Source organism: Pseudoliparis swirei, chromosome 8 (assembly GCF_029220125.1).
Source record: "Pseudoliparis swirei isolate HS2019 ecotype Mariana Trench chromosome 8, NWPU_hadal_v1, whole genome shotgun sequence".
NCBI lineage: Eukaryota > Metazoa > Chordata > Actinopteri > Perciformes > Liparidae > Pseudoliparis > Pseudoliparis swirei.
In genome coordinates this window covers 14,031,223-14,047,901 of record NC_079395.1, presented here as the reverse complement: position 1 = coordinate 14,047,901, position 16,679 = coordinate 14,031,223, and the positions used below count along the sequence as shown (strand labels likewise).

The 16,679-nt window shown below is 42.3% G+C and overlaps 1 protein-coding gene and 1 long non-coding RNA gene across 4 annotated transcripts in view; both read left to right on the top strand.

Moving 5' to 3' along the window:
- Positions 1 to 16,679, top strand: part of ece2a (endothelin converting enzyme 2a) — a 42,921-nt gene that overhangs the window by 2,744 nt on the left and 23,498 nt on the right. The window lies entirely within an intron of this gene.
- LOC130198591 (uncharacterized) lies at positions 1,872 to 7,674 on the top strand. 3 transcript variants are annotated; one of them, XR_008832643.1, is made up of 8 exons: positions 1,872 to 2,357; positions 3,208 to 3,340; positions 3,607 to 3,639; positions 3,742 to 3,871; positions 5,776 to 6,023; positions 6,873 to 7,005; positions 7,273 to 7,305; positions 7,409 to 7,674. It is a non-coding gene; the product is annotated as an uncharacterized LOC130198591 (long non-coding RNA). The 3 variants fall into 3 exon arrangements; XR_008832642.1 differs by having other exon boundaries at positions 1,873 to 2,357; positions 5,802 to 6,023; XR_008832644.1 differs by lacking the exon at positions 1,872 to 2,357 and adding an exon at positions 2,385 to 2,631 and having other exon boundaries at positions 5,802 to 6,023.

The window sequence follows — 16,679 nt, the reverse complement described above, 5'->3', positions numbered from 1 at the left end:
AGACATGCATAATGCATGCGTTTATGTCCGGCATCCCTGGGGGAAGATGAGGCCTGAGACATGTGACGCTACTGAAGTATTTAAAGGATCGTTTGGTCACCCCAAATCAACTGAGGATTTAATACTGCAAGCTTAACCAGGGACAAGCCCGACTCGAGTAAACAAACGCATACACTGTGCTGTAGACGGGCCAAGACTTTAGGGATAAAGTCTGACGATCGCAACAGACGCGCACATGCAGAAAGAAGTCGACGGTGTCCTGGGTGTTTTCCTCGAGCAGAAGGAAGTCTTAAAGAAGGATCGCTGAGCGCGTTTGGGGCCCAGATGGGAGGATTTGACATCCCTTCAAAAGAAGTGACGCTGAACTCACGAAGCAGCCCAGTTTGAAAGCCATCACAGAGTCGGGTTCCTTCTCAGCCGTCGTCACCTGCTTCCCTTCACACCATCTCTTCTTCTCGCGCACGCCTCTCACTCTGTTTTACTCTCATTAGGGTCCGAGCGACAGACGAAGTCTGACCGAGAGGAACCTATTGAAATTGTTAGGGGTATTATTAGGGTCCGAGCGACAGACGAAGTCTGACCGAGAGGAACCTATTGAAATTGTTAGGGGTATTATTATTCTTATTCCACTTTTTTATTTTTGAACATTGGGCGCATATTGGGGGTATGTATCATATCCCAAAACTCACCAAATTTGGCAAGCTTGTCAGGCTTGGTGAAAATAGCCAGATGACATGGACCTCGAAATTCGGCTTTCAAAAATTGCTCTCTAGCGCCACCTGTAAATTTGACCGGCGACGCCCCTCACCCAGTATGTTCAAATGACTAGCTTTTTTTTTCACAAGTCCACTTGGACCTGCTCTACAAAAAAGCCTCTCAGTACCCTAAGCTCCGCCTACTTAAATTTTCCACCATATTTTTTTGGTGAAAAACACATCAGAGGCGTTTGCTCCGACATACGGGGTCCAATTCAAACCAAACCTATTGGAGATAATGATCATGGAAGCTATATCATCTAAGATCTATCATCCTTTTCCAAATATATCATTGTGGTAAGGATCTATGGCCCAACGAACATTTTAGGGGCGTGTCCTGTTTTGTAATGCTCATAACTTCAACACTATTGGGAGAAAAAAAATAACAGACTTTCAGGATATGTGCAGAAGGGAGCCTGGAACATTCACAGCAAATTTCGTGCAATTTAAACCGTAGGGGGCGCTACAATAATTCACCAAAGTTGGCCGTTTTGGCGTTTTTGGCGTTTTTTGCTTGATTTGGCCCTTTTCCACTTTTTCCCCATCGATTATTTCTCCCACAAAACGCCAACAGAATCGGCTAAAAATCAGTTTTATAGAATCTCAAGACTTGAATAATGAACACTGTGAAAAAAAACGGACTTTTCGTCGGTAGGAAATTTTCGTTTTTTTACTGCCAATAATTTTTTACTTTCTGTGATTTCTTTATGTTAAAAACTATTACTTAAACTCATCCAATACTAACGCAAAAAATCATGTGTGATGCCAGTCAAGGCCTGAACACATTCACACGAAGAAACAAGCACATTTCTTCCAGGAACACCTATTGATCACCTATTGAGAAGTAAAATAACCATAATTTATTCACTTTCACGATAGGCTTGCTTCTCTTAGTCGGTCAATCAGATCGGCTTCAAATTTGTAACACACAATCCAAACATTGTCATGATGTCAGCCCACAAAGCATTTTACGTTCGCTGTTACACTATTGCCGTGCCAACCCATTCTTCGCATCAAACAACGAAGGGGCTTTGGAGGGACTAAACATGCTCCCTGTGAAAATACCCTTGGCAAACATATTAAGAATCAAAGATGTAGTTACCAGATAGGATTTTATTCTTCAAAAATGGTAATTTGCTCCATAGCGCCACCTACAATATTCAATTAGGCAGCCCCATTAGGCAGCCCCGGTGCTACGTTTGACCTACATGTATAACGCTGGGTAGGTATATGTAACACAAGTAGACGGAAAGAAAAGTCTCTTGGCACCATGCTCTAAACTGTACCGGATGTCGCCAATATTGATTTCTGTTTCACTATGTTTGTGCAAAGCTCATCTCATTTCCACATACAGGTATTCACCTGCGTTTCATACTCCAGGCCAGCAGGTGGCGGTAATGCACCAAATATATGGATGCAACTCGCTTTTATACATCAAGAAGCAGACGAACAATAACACAGCGTGCTGACGCCGGCTGATACTCCAGGCCAGCAGGTGGCGGTAATGCACCAAATATATTGATGCAAACCGCTGTTTAGAGCAGAAGAAGTATCACACTGCAGCTTTGCCGGCCTGGTCTGCAGTCTGCTCCGTCTGAGACGGTAAGAATTTTAAATGTATTACAATGAACTACAATCCAACGATAATTAGTCATGGCAGTCTCTTGTTCACATGACCGCTGTAAAATCCACCGTGTTTATCCGGTGCTCTTTCTCCGTGTGTGATTGTCACAGGTTACTCAATGCTATGCTACACGAGGAGCTCCATGCTAATGCGACCCTCCATTCAAATATATAATGGTTTCTCCTGTTCGCCAGTCGGCATGAACACATAAATACTGTGGATATTACGTTACATAACCGCAGTGAAAGAACGGTAAACTCTGAACAGAGTCACGGTGTGTCTTTGAATTCACGTCACGTTATAAATGTGTTCTGATGAAGCTTGAAGATGCATGCAGTTAATATTCATGTAGCTATTTAACTGCTCCACATCCATTTGAAAGAATAATTACTGTTTACTTTGCATATTACGGCTGTCATACAACATATACTCAATTCATACATGAAGTGTTATTAGAGATTAAACTACCAGCAGCTTATTAAAACTAGGAGTGATGCTTAAGTTTATTACTTCTTCTTGAGCCATTTATTTTAATTCAGAATTCTAATGAGTATATGGTAAATATTATTTACCTACTCTTTAAGAATATTAATACCATTTGGTGTTATTAACCTGTATATTGTTTACGAGATCTGTATACTTTCATCAGCAATGTTAGAACCAGAGTGTGATGAAGTTTTTAATTACATAGTATAATCATATTCTGACTAGAAGGATCTGACATTGAGATGTAAAGTGTGCTCATCAAAATCACTGCACATAGACACACATCAGATGTTGATTGCTGTACTAACCTCCGGTGTCCTGCTGTTCATCTCTCTATTGCAGACACTATGGAGATGTTTGGACTGCAGTATAATGAGCATGGTTGCCCCCAGTTCCTGTGGACTGGGACCAGCACAGGACCAAGACTGCCCGACCTCCTCCAGAGCAGTGCATCCACTGCACAGTCATCGTAATGGTGCGCAGTATTAATTATTAATATTATGAAAATATTTGAATTTTTTTTTTAGCAAATCTGTAACTTTCTTTAAAAAAATTACACTGCAGTCTTGTTATTGGTGACCTCAGCTAGGCCCAGAATTATTTTCATGAGATATCACCATGCGGATTTCGAATGAATTCAATTTAAAGTTAGCGAAAATAAATATTATTAATATTATGACAATATTTGAATTTTATTTAAAGCAAATCCGTTACTTTCTTGTTTATTCTGTTTCTTTATAGGACGTGGCACTAAGGAGGATTGTCCAGCCGCAGGTTTGTTATGTTATTGTGCTTTGAAGTTTATGAATCATACCAGTATTTGCTTTTGAAGAGACCAATTGACACCATTATTGTTTCTGCAATTTTGTTTTCCAGATGACGCTGAAGAACCGTTACAAGCCGCTAACACCAGTCTGCTTCAGCAGCTTGGTTGAAATGGAGATTGGATGATGCACTGTGCCCAACTAATCATACACGTGATGCCTTGAGAGGTCGGGGTCAGATTGTGAGTACTCCTCTGTTTTCCTGATCCGATGTGAGGTCAAAGGTCAGGGATGTCTGTGTCCAGATTGTAATGCACTCCGAGACAAATTTGTAAATTGTGAAAATGGGCTATACAAATAAACTGAATTGAATTGAGACGTCAGTGCACAACTCAAGACGACAAGCATTTATGCATTTTACATCGAATTTACATGACGCGGTCTATACTTCACGTCGGGATACACGACGCATGAATATGTTCACGTAGTTAAAGCGCCACCTAGTGGCTGAACTGGACTTTTGTCGAATCCGCCCCAAACTTGTCGCGCTCGTTACAAGTCGCGGCCCGAGTCGAGTCCGACCGGCGCGCCCGGGTCCTCGGCGCCGGCTCCCCCGACCGGCGCGGGTGAGCGAGGACCCGTTCGACGCTGCTTGCAGCTTTAATTATTATTCTTATTCCACTTTTTTATTTTTGAACATTGGGCGCATATTGGGGGTATGTATCATATCCCAAAACTCACCAAATTTGGCAAGCTTGTCAGGCTTGGTGAAAATAGCCAGATGACAACGACGTCGAAATTCGGCTTTCAAAAATTGCTCTCTAGCGCCACCTGTAAATTTGACCGGCGACGCCCCTCACCCAGTATGTTCAAATGACTAGCTTTTTTTTTCACAAGTCCACTTGGACCTGCTCTACAAAAAAGCCTCTCAGTACCCTAAGCTCCGCCTACTTAAATTTTCCACCATATTTTTTTTGGTGAAAACACATCAGAGGCGTTTGCTCCGACATACGGGGTCCAATTCAAACCAAACCTATTGGAGATAATGATCATGGAAGCTATATCATCTAAGATCTATCATCTTATTTCAAATATATCATTCTGGTAAGGATCTATGGCCCAGCGAACATTTTAGGGCGTGTCCTGTTTTGTAATGCTCATAACTTCAACACTATTGGGAGAAAAATTAACAGACTTTCAGGATATGTGCAGAAGGGAGCCTGGAACATTCACAGCAAATTTCGTGCAAGTTAAACCGTAGGGGCGCTACAATAATTCACCAAAGTTGGCCGTTTTGGCGTTTTTGCGTTTTTGCTTGATTTGGCCCTTTTCCACTTTTCCCCATCGATTATTTCTCCCACAAAACGCCAACAGAATCGGCTAAAATCAGTTTTATAGAATCTCAAGACTTGAATAATGAACACTGTGAAAAAAACGGACTTTTCGTCGGTAGGAAATTTTCGTTTTTACTGCCAATAATTTTTACTTTCTGTGATTTCTTTATGTTAAAACTATTGCTTAAACTCATCCAATACTAACGCAAAAATCATGTGTGATGCCAGTCAAGGCCTGAACACATTCACACGAAGAAACAAGCACATTTCTTCCAGGAACACCTATTGATCACCTATTGAGAAGTAAAATAACCATAATTTATTCACTTTCACGATAGGCTTGCTTCTCTTAGTCGGTCAATCAGATCGGCTTCAAATTTGTAACACACAATCCAAACATTGTCATGATGTCAGCCCACAAAGCATTTTACGCTCGCTGTTACACTATTGCCGTGCCAACCCATTCTTCGCATCAAACAACGAAGGGGCTTTGGGGGACTAAACATGCTCCCTGTGAAAATACCCTTGGCAAACATATTAAGAATCAAAGATGTAGTTACCAGATAGGATTTTATTCTTCAAAAATGGTAATTTGCTCCATAGCGCCACCTACAATATTCAATTAGGCAGCCCCATTAGGCAGCCCCGGTGCTACGTTTGACCTACATGTATAACGCTGGGTAGGTATATGTAACACAAGTAGACGGAAAGAAAAGTCTCTTGGCACCATGCTCTAAACTGTACCGGATGTCGCCAATATTGATTTCTGTTTCACTATGTTTGTGCAAAGCTCATCTCATTTCCACATACAGGTATTCACCTGCGTTTCATACTCCAGGCCAGCAGGTGGCGGTAATGCACCAAATATATGGATGCAACTCGCTTTTATACATCAAGAAGCAGACGAACAATAACACAGCGTGCTGACGCCGGCTGATACTCCAGGCCAGCAGGTGGCGGTAATGCACCAAATATATTGATGCAAACCGCTGTTTAGAGCAGAAGAAGTATCACACTGCAGCTTTGCCGGCCTGGTCTGCAGTCTGCTCCGTCTGAGACGGTAAGCATTTTAAATGTATTACAATGAACTACAATCCAACGATAATTAGTCATGGCAGTCTCTTGTTCACATGACCGCTGTAAAATCCACCGTGTTTATCCGGTGCTCTTTCTCCGTGTGTGATTGTCACAGGTTACTCAATGCTATGCTACACGAGGAGCTCCATGCTAATGCGACCCTCCATTCAAATATATAATGGTTTCTCCTGTTCGCCAGTCGGCATGAACACATAAATACTGTGGATATTACGTTACATAACCGCAGTGAAAGAACGGTAAACTCTGAACAGAGTCACGATGTGTCTTTGAATTCACGTCCACGTTATAAATGTGTTCTGATGAAGCTTGAAGATGCATGCAGTTAATATTCATGTAGCTATTTAACTGCTCCACATCCATTTGAAAGAATAATTACTGTTTACTTTGCATATTACGGCTGTCATACAACATATACTCAATTCATACATGAAGTGTTATTAGAGATTAAACTACCAGCAGCTTATTAAAACTAGGAGTGATGCTTAAGTTTATTACTTCTTCTTGAGCCATTTATTTTAATTCAGAATTCTAATGAGTATATGGTAAATATTATTTACCTACTCTTTAAGAATATTAATACCATTTGGTGTTATTAACCTGTATATTGTTTACGAGATCTGTATACTTTCATCAGCAATGTTAGAACCAGAGTGTGATGAAGTTTTTAATTACATAGTATAATCATATTCTGACTAGAAGGATCTGACATTGAGATGTAAAGTGTGCTCATCAAAATCACTGCACATAGACACACATCAGATGTTGATTGCTGTACTAACCTCCGGTGTCCTGCTGTTCATCTCTATTGCAGACACTATGGAGATGTTTGGACTGCAGTATAATGAGCATGGTTGCCCCCAGTTCCTGTGGACTGGGACCAGCACAGGACCAAGACTGCCCGACCTCCTCCAGAGCAGTGCATCCACTGCACAGTCATCGTAATGGTGCGCAGTATTAATTATTAATATTATGAAAATATTTGAATTTTTTTTTTAGCAAATCTGTAACTTTCTTTAAAAAAATTACACTGCAGTCTTGTTATTGGTGACCTCAGCTAGGCCCAGAATTATTTTCATGAGATATCACCATGCTGATTTCGAATGAATTCAATTTAAAGTTAGCGATAAATAAATATTATTAATATTATGACAATATTTGAATTTTATTTAAAGCAAATCCGTTACTTTCTTGTTTATTCTGTTTCTTTATAGGACGTGGCACTAAGGAGGATTGTCCAGCCGCAGGTTTGTTATGTTATTGTGCTTTGAAGTTTATGAATCATACCAGTATTTGCTTTTTGAAGAGACCAATTGACACCATTATTGTTTCTGCAATTTTGTTTTCCAGATGACGCTGAAGAACCGTTACAAGCCGCTAACACCAGTCTGCTTCAGCAGCTTGGTTGAAATGGAGATTGGATGATGCACTGTGCCCAACTAATCATACACGTGATGCCTTGAGAGGTCGGGGTCAGATTGTGAGTACTCCTCTGTTTTCCTGATCCGATGTGAGGTCAAAGGTCAGGGATGTCTATGTGTCCAGATTGTAATGCACTCCGAGACAAATTTGTAAATTGTGAAAATGGGCTATACAAATAAACTGAATTGAATTGAGACGTCAGTGCACAACTCAAGACGACAAGCATTTATGCATTTTACATCGAATTTACATGACATGGTCTATACTTCACGTCGGGATACACGACGCATGAATATGTTCACGTAGTTAAAGCGCCACCTAGTGGCTGAACTGGACTTTTGTCGAATCCGCCCCAAACTTGTCGCGCTCGTTACAAGTCGCGGCCCGAGTCGAGTCCGACCGGCGCCCGGGTCCTCGGCGCCGGGTCTCGGCGCTCCCCGACCGGCGTGGGTGAGCGAGGACCCGTTCGACGCTGCTTGCAGCTTTAATTAGGGTCCTCGTCGACTTCGTCGTAGAGGAACCTATTGTTTTTCAAAGGATTATTATTATTCTCGGTCCGCAAGAAACGTCGACTGTCCGCACCTGCGCGCCCAGCAGACTTAAATTCCACATGCAGAAGCAGACTGGTGAAAATTTTCATATTATTGAGTTTTCGTATTAGTACATAAAGAAATGGCTCTATAGCGCCCCCTACAAACTTTCTTTAGTAGTTTTCTTCCCCCGATGACCGATTGACTTGAGATTTGGTCCAGAGGTCAGAATTGACCAGCTCTACAAAAAAGCCTCTGACCCCTAAGCTCCGCCTACTTAGATTTTCCGCCATTTTGAATTTCTTTAAAAACTTTTTTTCCAACTTCTCCTAAACGCTTCGTCCGAATCATACACAACTTGTTGTGGTTCATTATTGATTCAATGCCATCATAAATCTTCGAAAGATAGTTAATATGTCATTGCGTTCCGAAGATATGGACCAATGAACATCCAAGGGGTGTGGCCTTATTTGTAAAGACACCTAACTTCCAAATCACTTGGACTATCCTCACCAAATTGGTAGCCTATGTCCACAAGGACACCTTTAACCTACCTTACATTTTTCATAACGTTTGAACATTAGGGGGCGCTATAATCAATCCCTCAAAATATGCCTTTTTGGCCTTTTTTCATGTTTTTAGGGGTTGTAAAACAGTTAACTCCTCCTAGAGCTTACACCCGATTCATTCAAAACTTGGCCAGTATGGTCTTGAGACCTTTGTCTTGAAAAATCTTTGAAAGATTTCAAAAATATTAAACTATGTGCGTTTGCCGGACCGGCAAAGAAACGCCATTCGCCATGAAAATTGACGTAGTTGTAACTCAGCCATACATAATGGAATCTGCTCCATATTTCTCATACATCATGACATAATGACCCTGAAGACATCCATATGCTAATTTTTCCATATGCTAATTTTTTTTCTGGAAAGAAACGCCATTCGCCATGAAAATTGACGTTGTAACTCAGCCATACATAATGGAATCTGCTCCATATTTCTCATACATCATGACATAATGACCCTGAAGACATCCATATGCTAATTTTTCCATATGCTAATTTTTTTTGCGGAAAGAAACGCCATTCGCCATGAAAATTGACGTTGTTGTAACTCAGCCATACATAATGGAATCTGCTCCATATTTCTCATACATCATGACATAATGACCCTGAAGACATCCATATGCTAATTTTTTTTTCTGGACTTGGCGCCAACTAGTGGCACTAGGAAGTTACATGTTTTTTACTTTTATACACTGCTCCTCGCAGATTATTCAGATCGCTCTCAAAATATACCAGAATAGACCTAAGACCTCGATGATGCTTCCCTGTGGAGCTCGTAGCGCCACGTTGAATCACATTCACATTTAATTTACATGACAAGGTCTAGACTTCACATGGATACACGTGATGCATGTATATGTTCAAATTGTCACAGCGCCCCTGCTGGCAACCCTGGACTCGCTCAAATCTGCTCCAAACTTCTCATGCTTCGTAGAATTCAAGGCCTGAGGATATCAACAAGCCTTTTTTCACTCGGAGTCAAAGCGCCACCGACTAGCAAAGTAAAATCAGTGTCGCGTGATTTAACGGTCAACGCCAACGCCATGCGTGCGCTCGGCCGAGGGGGCCGGCGTCCGGCCAGCACCCCCGACGTGCGAAGCAGGGAGAGGACCCGTTCGACGCTGCTTGCAGCTTTAATTCTTATTCCGCTTCTTATTTTTGAACATTGGGCGCATATTGGGGGTATGTATCATATCCCAAAACTCACCAAATTTGGCAAGCTTGTCAGGCTTGGTGAAAATAGCCAGATGACAACGACGTCGAAATTCGGCTTTAAAAAATTGCTCTCTAGCGCCACCTGTAAATTTGACCGGCGACGCCCCTCACCCAGTATGTTCAAATGACTAGCTTTTTTTCACAAGTCCACTTGGACCTGCTCTACAAAAAAGCCTCTCAGTACCCTAAGCTCCGCCTACTTAAATTTTCCACCATATTTTTTTTGGTGAAAACACATCAGAGGCGTTTGCTCCGACATACGGGGTCCAATTCAAACCAAACCTATTGGAGATAATGATTATGGAAGCTACATCATCTAAGATCTATCATCCTTTTTCAAATATATCATTGTGGTAAGGATCTATGGCCCAGCGAACATTTTAGGGGCGTGTCCTGTTTTGTAATGCTCATAACTTCAACACTATTGGGAAAAAAAAATAACAGACTGTCAGGATATGTGCAGAAGGGAGCCTGGAACATTCACAGCAAATTTCGTGCAATTTAAACCGTAGGGGGCGCTACAATAATTCACCAAAGTTGGCCGTTTTTGGCGTTTTTTGGCGTTTTTTGCTTGAATTGGCCCTTTTCCACTTTTTCCCCATCGATTATTTCTCCCACAAAACGCCAACAGAATCGGCTAAAAATCAGTTTTATAGAATCTCAAGACTTGAATAATGAACACTGTGAAAAAAAACGGACTTTTCGTCGGTAGGAAATTTCGGTTTTTTACTGCCAATAATTTTTTACTTTCTGTGATTTCTTTATGTTAAAAACTATTACTTAAACTCATCCAATACTAACGCAAAAAATCATGTGTGATGCCAGTCAAGGCCTGAACACATTCACACGAAGAAACAAGCACATTTCTTCCAGGAACACCTATTGATCACCTATTGAGAAGTAAAATAACCAAATTTTTCTGCCCAAAATAATGTGAACTCCTACGGCTGCCTGTAAACCAACTGGCTTATAGCTTACCATGATAAGTGTTGGTCTGGACACCTGGAGATGCGTGTTCGATTCCAAGGCAAGGCACCTTTTTTTCATCACTTTTTTTTTTACATTGAATTTACATGACGTGATCTCTACTTCACGTAGGGACACGTGATGCATGAATATGTTCACGTAGTTAAAGCGCCACCTAGTGGCGAAACTGGACTTTGTCGAATCTGCCCCAAACTTGTGCTCGTTATAAGTCGCGGCCCGAGTCGAGTCCGACCGGCGCGCCCGCGTCCCGCCGGCTCCCCCGACCGGCGCGGGTGAGCGAGGACCCGTTCGACGCTGCTTGCAGCTTTAATTTCCACTTGTGTTTCTCTCACCTGCTCTCAGCTCAGGGCTGTGGAGAGACGGTAATGTGCGGCGGTGCCGCGTTCTGATTCTGCTGCACGGCGAGAGTTGTTCATCTCCGTGTGTGCAAATACCGGGGTGAGCGTGTTATCACAGAGAAGTCCATCGCTCTCTCCACTGGGGGTATTTCTGCACATATGGTTACAGAAGTCACGACTATATGTGTGCAGAAATGTAGGAAGCGGGTTCAGAGTCCCCTTTCATTTCTTGCATCAACAACAAGAAATCATTCTTACTGAAGAAGGGCGATAAGCAAGAGAGAGAAAGGTGAGAAGGAAAGAAAGGAACTGAAGAGGCAGGGAAATCGCTCCTGGAGAATCTTTTTGCTGAAAGAAAAGGAGGAATTGAAAGAGAGGAGGAGATTGAGGAAAGGGCGAATCTGCATGACAGCACAGGGAAAAGAGGAAAAGGAGGCCGACAGAAAGCCAAAGAGCGGTGCACCAGTGTGAGACCGATGGGAAGAAGGTAGCAAAGGAGAAGTGGAAAGAGAAAGAGGGAGGGGAGGGGAAAGAGTGGAGCACATTATAGAGCAAATATACAAGAGGCAATCAACAATCTAAACCACTTAACATTAAAAGATTTACATCAGCATTAAAAAAACATGCACAAATACATGTAGGTAACATGGCTCAAAGGCACAGAACAAACAACCCAGATGCACCAGAATATGCAGAACTACAAACATGTCCTCCTCACACAGTCGTCGTGGTGCCTGTCGAGCTCCGGCACGCTGTAAATAGACCCCTGGAACAAAAGGTGCACCAACGAATACGGTTTTATTCCTGCTGCAAACACACAGACAGCATCTCACAGCCGAGGCCTCGGTGCACTGAGGTGTGAAATTTATTTCACAGCCTGACATGCTCTGTGAATCACTTGTACTGTTGCTATGGAGACTCTTTTATTGGATATCATTTCAGACTAACTCTTTTAATTGCTAACCTTTAGTCTTGCTCAACGTGGTAAAGATTAGTCATTCGGCTTGTTCAAAGAGGTACGGGCTAGTTATCCTAACATGTTCTTCAGTTCTGTTTCAAGAAGTAAAATATGAGTAAATAAATAAATAAATTATAAGTGGTTTAACATGATACTTTTTTTCAATGTATGTGAAGATAATAATTTGTTTTCTATCTTTAATAAACGCCCAGTGGCAGTTGTAGAGCAGTGATTCTGGTGTCTGTTTTAAATTTTTTTGCTCAAGGGCAGTGAGGTAGAGTTTATATTGCAAGGTCTAGAATTGTAGCCACGTTTACAAGTTTGGTGATTCTTCATAGTGTCAGTATATTAGTGAGCGATATTGAACGTCGTTATTGTGTGCAACAGATGAGGAAAAAACCTTTAAACTGAGAAAGTAAAAATGTTGGGAAGAGAGTTGTGATCTGTTAAGACCAAAAGTGTCTGTTTTAGTGGCCTTATGAGGAATAAGGTCAGCTGATGCTTGGGCTTTTTGGATGATGTCTTGTATTTCCTGCCACATGGGCTCCTTCACAATGGTTTTCTAGGTTTGTGAACTTGCTAAAGTTATTGATACCTTCTTCTTATTTTTAACCATTGAGCTAGTTTAAATTTTTTTCAGATGCTTATCTGACGGTATAGTCTAGACCAGGGGTCAGGAACCTTAATCCAGGAGCCATAAAAAACAAATATTTCTAAATATATTTCATTGAGAGACATTTAGTATTTTTAAGGTATAATACATTAAATATGTCTTGCTTTTAATGTGACTTCTGGTGCTGCATGATGCTACGGGGGGGGGGGGGGGGGGTGCAGATGACTTTTTCTTTGCTCCGCCCCGATGCGCGCACACGCCGGCATCGGAGCTCTGCCGAGAAGTGTTAACGCGACACGTAGAGACAGAAATGACATGCTGCTGTGTAGAGACGATCAATAACAGACGTTTAGTTTAATAAAAGAACAAAGACGTCTTTAACCCTTGTGTTGCCTTAGGGTCATTTTGACCCGAATCAATATTATACCCTCCCCCCGCCTTTGGGTCATTTTGACCCGATTCAATGTTTCACCCTCCTGTTACCTTTATATTTACTAACATATTTTACCCTTTGGGTTCAATTTGACGCCAGCAATTAAAACCTCCAGAAAATTATTAGAATTAATATTGTTTTCCAAGTTTAAGTCAGTGCGTTTACATGCAATCGAATGATTGGCTTAGTCGGACTGAAATCGAATTATCCGTTTCATGTAAACACCTTCGTCGGACTATGTGCGGTCCGACTTCGGTCCGATTAACACCCCTGGATAGCTCGGTCCGATCCAGTTGATAATTCGACTCTCGCGGCATGTAACGGTGAATTCGATTCGGAACTGGACTTTGCGTCTTTGCGCATGCTCGAGATCCCGCCGCCCTCCTCCTCCCTCCCTCCCTCCCGCCGCCCTCCTCCCTCCCATGTCGTAACCCGGAAGTCGAAAGAGACGATAAATTAAATTCTCCGTGTACCTTCGGCGACGGCGTCTTCTCTCCGTTATCAACTCAGCCAATAGCGCCATTTGCATTCGCTGTACTCCTACGAACACCATGGAAGAATAGTAGAGGGATGTAGCTTCGCCTCGCTCTCTGTTCGCCATCTTTCTCCAAATGTTGTTGTTGGTGGTGGTGAAGAGGTCAAGCGGAAATGGCTGTATCACCACGAGTTGTAATGAAAACAGCGCCGCCTATCGTATCGGATATGACATGCTTTCGGCCAATGATTCGAATTACTCACTGCCTTTGTATTTTGGGATAACAGCAGATCCCCCAAAAGATAGCATAGTCCGACTAAAGCAAGATTCGAATTATACCATCATGGAAACGCACTGAGTGTGAGGCACTTTATGTTTGTTTGTTGACTACCGAAAGAACACCGACATTAAACATGGAATGGGGTCAAATTAATCCTAAAGCGGGGGGAGGGTGTAATATTGATTCGGGTCAAAATGACCCTAAGGCAACACAAGGGTTAAGAAAAGGACCTTAAATTACTCATGCTGTAATCTGGCGCGATAGAGAAAATTACAGGGGGGCGGGCGGAGATTTTTTTTTTTTTCCAACTCAAAATTGTCTGAGAGTCATATGCCGTCACCGGAAGAGCCATATATGGCTCGCGAGCCATAGGTTCCCGACCCCTGGTCTAGACTATTTAGATCATCTCATCTTCTCTTTCGTGGCAAATAGATTGTGGTAACTACAGGTCGACTCACTTGGGGGTGTTCTCTGGTGTTGATGTGGCTTCAGTCTCAAGAGATCTTCAGCTCTGTGGGGGGCTCCCCGGTTGGAGTACCCCTTCACAAACCCCACAATCCTAAAGTATCCCCACTTGCGATGGTCTAATGTATTGGAAACACTGTGTACCCACCTACCCACGGGGAGCTGGTTTCATGCATAAAGGGAGAAACATTCATTGACATTGATTGGTCGTCCCTGTCACCTGCTGTGGAGAGTTCTCCCATGCTCCATTACCGGGAAGCTTGGATGCCTGCCGGGAAGACGGCCCCAAGGGGACATTCATATTAGGACACACACACACACAGACACACACACACACACACATATGCACACACGCCTCTCAAGTCTTTCTTCTAATGCTCACTGTATATTCCTGTGTGTGTGTGTCTGTCTGTGCCTCGATGTTGGCATGTTTTCATTGCTGTTTGAACCTTTTGTTCCAGGATAAAGTGGATTCCACCAATCCCCTTTATCGTCTCTCTCCCTCTTTCACTTTTCACACTCTCCCATTTCTGCCTCTCCCCGTTCCATGTTCTTGTAAAATGTGACGCTTGAGTAGAGAATGGAAAATAAAGTGCAATTTGTGGGCTTAGCTTAGAAGCTGACATTATTCAATACAATCTGGATTCAAGAGATTCTGACAATTTCAGATACCAGGCATACATGTCATTTTTTTACTTGTGGTTTGTGCATTTGCTTCTTGTGGAGCTTCTCTTCCACATGACTGTGTGTGTGTGTGTGTGTGTGTGTGTGTGTGTGTGTGTGTGTGTGTGTGTGTGTGTGTGTGTGTGTGTGTGTGTGTGTGTGTGTGTGTGTGTGTGTGTGTGTGTGTGTGTGTGTGTGTGTGTGGGTTTACAACATTTGTGTGTGTGTGAATGCATAATCGCAACGCTGCATGTATACGTGTCCTTACATGTGTATTTGATCAATCTGTTGTATGCTCCTGTATGGATTGAGTATCAGGGGATGGACCGGTGAGCCGAGGGCCCCCCGGCTCTCCAGAGATGTTCACACAGCTCAGGCATGATTCTCTGCACGTGCTCAGTCATACACACACTCACATTGGCAGATGGACCGCCCCACACGTACAAACACACACCGACACTACCGTCAAAACAATACATACACGCACGATATGATATACATATTCAGTATATGCTATAGTAAGTGCATTTTAATGTCACAGTTCTTCAAGTAGAAACCAGAAATTCTGTCAGTCAGCTTTTCGTTTCTTTCTTTTTTCGTCGTCGCCCTGTTTGAAATATTTCACTGTGTGAAGTGGATTTAAGTGACAAACACAGATGCACTTGTGGTCTGAGGACCATGAGATATATATTTGTTGCAAGTTGTCACGTTCCATAAAAATAGTCCTCATTTACTTCCCTCCCTTTGTACAGATTTGCTTCATACTCCCTCTTGTCTTCTGTCCCAGTTTAATAACAATTTTGTGAATCCAGCATAAAGGTTTGTCCCAGCTGTGAATAGGGAAGCCCCCGGAGCCAGACGCAATCCTTTTGTTCCCTTTCTCATGCACACACACACACACACACACACACACACACACACACACACACACACACACACACACCCTCCCCACCATTCTCTCAAACTCGCACACAAAGTTTCCCGTCTGCGTGGACATAACGTGCCCTGTGATGTGCAGACGTGGGTTGGCAGATGCAACTGTATCAACCATAATAGTCATTATTAATCTCATAAATGTGACTGCATGCTTGAAGGCAAAGAGTTTATGCATTAATACTTACTTGATGCATCATCTACACACACCGTATTATTCCTTCAAATGTATTATTATGTGTCTGATTGCAGTATTACTTTGGAAAACATTGTGTGGCCAGATTTGTAAAAGAACATTGGAGAAAAAAGGGAGCAATATGGCTGGTTGAATATATATATATATATATACTGTATATTATTTAATTTTTTCCTGCGATATTAATTTAACGACAACAAGTAAAGAAAACACATAATACAGAACATACCTGCACCACAGCAAGGAGCCAAGCCAAGTAAACATGGGACAAACACACGCACACACAAACACGCACACACACACATAATGTCCTTTCCAGCCTACTGTTGCCTAGACGACTGGTATCACTACAGAACACTGTTCCTATGGAAACAATAGATGCCTAAAGGAGGGAGATCATTCATTGGAATAAGGGAATATCGGAGAGAGGGATGATAAAGACTAGATACAAGGGACAGAGGACAGGAAAAGAGAGAGAGAGGGCAGGATAGTGAGGGAGAAGGTGTATCTCAGAAGAGTAATAGATTATCACTTTATCTTTTTTTAC